This window comes from Mchenga conophoros, linkage group LG3, assembly GCF_057382185.1.
Source record: "Mchenga conophoros isolate Kocher_MC1m ecotype Shallow Benthic linkage group LG3, M_conophoros_male_GT1.1, whole genome shotgun sequence".
Lineage (NCBI taxonomy): Eukaryota > Metazoa > Chordata > Actinopteri > Cichliformes > Cichlidae > Mchenga > Mchenga conophoros.
Window position 1 is genome coordinate 16,988,744 of NC_140528.1, and position 5,800 is coordinate 16,994,543.

A 5,800-nucleotide genomic window follows, 5' to 3' on the forward strand; every position below is an offset into this window, starting at 1 on the left:
ACAATAATTGGTTTTCACTTTTTCTCCACACTTGAAAAATCTATGAAATTATATTTTTTCCTTTTTTACAGGAAGAGGAAAACATGCTTTTGTAACTGGTAAACTCGCAATTTTTATTTTATTTTATTTTTTAAACACCTGTGCAGAGGAACAGGAACATCATTCAATCATAAATCAAAATCAATCATCAGCCTGCAGCCTGGGCTGTCCTGGTGCCACGTGCACTTATGGACACCTCTATGTTCAAACATGGTGTTTGTTGCGTTTTACACAGAAGTCTGCTCAACAGAACACTGCTCCGGTTCACATCTGGCAGGCTGTTCACATCACTTCCCTCCAGGGCCCTGTTTCAGGAAGCCGGTTTAGAAAACTCAGAGTGAAAAACGATACGCAGGGTTGAGTAACCCCGAACTGTCCAACTCAGAATATTCGGTTTCAGAAAGGCTGATAACAATTAGTTCAATCAACGCGGAGTTGCTTTAACCCCAAGTTAAGCGCGCGCACGAGGATACATAAAGCCCTGATAAGCGGAGCACAGATTAAGCGAGTCACCATGGAGACGGAGGGAAAGAAGGCGCGGTCAATGTATTTTACAGCGCTTGAGGCTGAAATTCTGATGGCAGCATATGCCGATAACATGCAAATTTTGCAGAAAAAAGTAACACAGCCTCAGCTGCGAAAGAAAGGGAGCATGCATGGCAAAACATAGCCGACAGAGTCAATGCGTGAGTGTTAATTTAAACATTGATCGAGGGATTTCCACCCATTTAACACGTTATTTTATTATATTTTATTTGTTATTTTATACATTTTATTTTGTGACGTGATGTGAGCGCAGGTGCAACCCAACAGGCCCCAAACGTGCCTGGCAGCAAGTAAAAATGAAATATAAAAATATAGTCCAAACAGGTAAGGTGTAATTGTATTATGAGCCATAGTGCTTGGTCTGTTTGTCCCATGTAAATCAATTGCAGTTAGAGGCTACATTAATTTTCTTTCTGTAAGCACTTATTGAAATTATCTGAGCACATTACAAGTACATATTTGCTTACTCTGTATGCTCAAATGTGGCCCGTTATAGCCAACAGAAAAAAAGCGGAGGCCCGAAAAACAGGTGGGGGTCCTCCACCACCACCACTCACAGAGGCTGAGCAGTTGGCCCTCAGCCAAAACAGTGGGCGCCCTGTGGCCGAAGGCATCTCTGCGGGGACATCCTCTGAGGCAATAACCCCGCAAGACACAAGTGCCTACATAGGGGGTAAATTCAAAATAATACATGATGTGCATACATCCTTTCTTCACAGTCACCTTTGCAGTGCTACTCATTCATTTGATAAACTCTTTACCATAATGGATTATTTTGTAGTGAAGTTATTTTCCGACTGATTTTGCCTTCCCTCAGTCTTGGTTGTCTTTGAGAGCATAATGACAATGAAGTGTAAGGTGATTGGTATGTTTGTTAATTGCCATTTGGTCCCTTGTAAGTTATAAGTGACCTGTATAAACCTCATATTCTATCAGTTGATGGTGATGGTGTACTGCATCTGGTGCAGCCTCCTGTTGAGCCAGACCAACATGCAGTTGTGAGTAATACTCCACAGATTATATGAGTTCACAGTAGAACAGCAATGTTGTCTATTTCTTTACTACAGGAAAATAATGAAGAAACATTGACAGCTGTTACAGAGGAGGAAGCAACAGAGACACTTTATGAGGTTTACATCTTTTAATACTTTGTGTACAGGAAACACAGGCGACCAATAAAGCCAGTTGAACAAAAAATCTGTTTATTCTTCTTTCAACATGTTGAGGTGATGGGTCAAAAGAAATGATTGTGACATATGGTGTCTCTGACTGCTCTTCCATCTTGTATGTCAGTGAGAGGGTCAGGATGTTCATGGTTTGGATCACTGCTGATGTTTGGTTCAGAAGGACAGTGTTCTCCTCTAATTGTGGCAATGTTGTGAAGAATCACACATGCCACAATAATGTCACATGCCCTTTCTGGGGTGACCCTGAGTCTTTGCAGGCACTGGAACCGGGCCTTAAGCATTCCGATAGTCATTTCAATTCTGGCTCTTGTCCTGCAATGAGCCAGGTTATATCGCTGCTGTGGGCCCGGTTCAGGGTCAGGGTAAGGGGTGAGCAAATAGGGTAAACATGGATACCCCCTATCACCAAGCAAGTAGCCAGTGAACTCTCCTAAGACAGAAGGATACACTTCAGTTCAAATGTCCCTGAAGCAATTGGTCTTTATATATTTTAAAGTATTCTCAACTCACCATGTCCAAATTTTGTGTACATTCACGGAATATTTGTGAGTCATGGACAGAGCCTGGCCACTTGGCTTCCACATTTGTGATAATGTTGGCAGCATCATATATGATCTTCACAGTGCAGAGAACACAAATTAGCATCCATTACTATAATGAAATAATTTGTTAGTTTGAAATGCTACAGGGAACTATGTACCTGTACATTAATGCTGTGGAAAGACTTCCTGTTCACATAGTCTCCTTCATTTACTGAAGGAGCAATGATTGGAATGTGAGTGCCATCTATACAGCCAATCACGCCTGGGAACCCTGAAAATAAATGTAATATTTAAGTAGTAGTCCAAGTATCACCACATCATGAATTAAGTTTCGTTCATCCTGATACCTGCAATTTTGTGGCATCCCTCTTTGATAAATCTTGTGGGTCTGTGACCGGGGAACACAAACGAGTGCAGGAGACGTTTCAGTGCAACTGTAACATTCCTGACTGCCCGACAGACGGTAGCCTTGGAAACGTGCTCAGCGTCACCAATATTATACAGAAAGCTCCCGTTTGCAAAAAACCGAAGTGCAATACAAATAATATGTACAGAACTGAGAGCATGTCCACGATGTGTCACATGCGTAATATATGGCCTGAGGATGTTATCCAAATAACTTATAGATTGTGCTGAGAAACGGTGACGTTCACACAGAAAATCATCAGGAAATGATAAAATGTCCAAACGCGCTCTAATCACTCTCTCCCGGCGGAGAGCTCTGCGGAGAATTTGGGCTTCAACATCTACTGGCTCTTCAAGGAAGGAGCACGCCATGTCTGACACTTCCTACTGTCAGGTTTCCGACAAAGGGGCGGAGACAGTCAGGGTTAGTTGTAGTAAACCTGCTAGGGAGCAGGTTAGCTTCACGGCGTGTGTCGTCATAGTGACTCACTCAGGCTTCAGCTGAACTCGCTTTGTGAAACCGAAAAACCAGAGTTTTCGTTAACTCAGGGTATACTTACTCAGTTTTTCCACTAAACCGGCTTCCTGAAACAGGGCCCAGAGAGTTGACACTCCAATGTTTTACAGAGTATCTGTAGAAAATGTAGAGTCCTTATAGACTCCTACAAAGACTTTTTTTGTTTGTTTTAAATCCATCAGCCATCATCAAGCTGCTAAATACATATTTGGAGTGGCTGTAGAGCAGTAGATAGAGCTAGTAGGTGACCTGCTGCTCTACAGCCACTCCAAATATGTATTTAGCAGCTTGATGATGGCTGATGGATTTAAAAAAAAAAAAAAATCAAAAAATCAGAGTGAAGGTTGGTGGTTCAGTCTCTGGCAGATTTAATATGCATGCCAAAATCTCCTTGAGCGAGACACTAAGCCCAAGTTGCTCTCTGATGCATCCATCAAAGTGTGAACATTAGATGAAGTTGTGTTTGAGTGCTCAGGTTAGAGAAGCGCTATAAAACAGACCACTGACCTTCCCTCAGTACGCAGTTAGTCAGAGAGCCTGCTGTGTTGTTGTTCTGACTGACGGTCGTGCAGGGGGCAGTGTTTCCTCCAGTAGGCAACATTCTTTTTGAAATATTTAAGTTACATTAAAATTGTGTGACGCTTTGCTGAATTGTTATTTCTTTTTGACACCAATTTGTACAGTCAAGCACATAATTATTCATAGCCCTGGTAAATTTTGACTTAAAGTTATTTTAATTCAACCAGCAAAATGTTGTTTTGCTTTTTGACTGGAAATGACACAGGTGTCTCCCAAAAGATAAGACTATGTACAAGAGGCATCATTGTGGAAAAAAATCTCAGCTTTTACTTACATTTGAACAAAAAGTATCAAGTCCAGAATTATTCATACCCTTCTCAATAATCAATAGAAAAGCCTTTATTGGGTATTACTGCAATCAAGCGCTTCCTATAAGTACAGAGCAGTGTTTTGCACGTCTCCACAGCTATTTTTGCTCATGCACCTTTAGCAACGAGCTCCACATCTTTCAGATTGGAGGGTCTTTTTACCATCACCCTGATCTTTCGCTCCCTCCACAGATTCTCAGTTGGATTGAAGTCAGGACTCTGGCTGGGTCACTGCAAAACAATGTTGTCTGCTAATCGTTTCTCAAGGCTGTCTGCCTTGAGTAATTGCCACTAGCAGAGCCCAGATTCACCAGAATGGCCTCGGTGGTGATCCTTGGATTCTTTTCACCTCTCTCACTGTCCTCCTGGCCAGCACAGGTGTCACTTTGGGCTTCCGACCTCGTCCTCTGAGATTTTCCAGTGCGGAACATTTTGTACTTTTTAATAATACTTTGCACTAGTGATGGGACGTTCTGTATCGAGGCTTCGAAGCGTGTGTCGAGTAATGGAGGGGGCGTTTCCGCGAAGCGCGTATCGAGGCTTGCTTCATTTATGGGAGGAGCTGAAAATGATGACGTCCGAAGCCTCGCTGCCCGGCTGTACCACGTGACTGGTTCAGGAAGCGGTTTGAACTTTGCCGCAAATAATCATTTTCCATACTGCCAGCATAAATATACACAGTATACTGCCATCACTACAATATAGATGTTTTACACACTCCTTTTGTTGTTGATATTTACAGGCTGTGTGCAAAATGCCACACTCTTCAAATTCATGCCAGCTATTATTTTTACGTCCAGTAGGTGTCCTGCTAGAGCAAATGAAGCTTCAAGAAGCTTCGCGTTGGGGTGAACCAATTGGATGAAAAGCTTCAGTGCTTCATGGGGCTTCATCTGCCCATCACTACTTTGCACTGTAGCCGCTGGTCCTTTAAAACATTGAGATATAATGCTTTGTAGCCCTTTCCTGACTTGTGAGCAGCCACAATGTGCAGCCGCAGGTCCTCACTGAGCTCCTTCTCTTAACCATGACTGTCCACAAACCCACTGCAGAGAGCTGATGTTTTTCACCTGGTGAGTCAAAACAGCTGTTCCCAGTTAATCAGGGTAATTAGGATGCTTTAGAACAGCTTGGACTATTTGGACTGGTCCACAACTTTGGATTTTCCCAGAGACTGACAGTTTAATAATTCTGGACGTGACACTTTTTGCTCAAATGTCAATAAAAGCGGAGAAATGTTTTTTTTTTCCCACAATAATGCCTCTTGTACATCATCTTATTATCTTTTGGGAGACACCTGTGTCATTTCCAGTCAAAGAAGAACTTGCTGGTTAAATAATAGTAACTTTAAGTCAAAATTTGAATAATTATGGGCTTGACTGTGCATCCAAACTTAGCACAGCAAGCTGGAAGAACTTCACAGCATGTCTTTGGTTCAAACTGTAGAAAAAGCCCGTCTGTGATTGTCCAGCTCAGCTGAAACAAACAACCCTACATTTCTTTATTTCTACTCGTAATGCTTTTCTATGCTAGACTGTCACTGACTGTAAACACTGCAGAACAGCCTGAAGGATCTGGATGGATACAAATCTTTTTCTGTTATAGATAATATTTAGTATTTGTTGATGTAAACTGAACACACTGCAGTCACTGAATGAACACACAGCACTCAGCCAG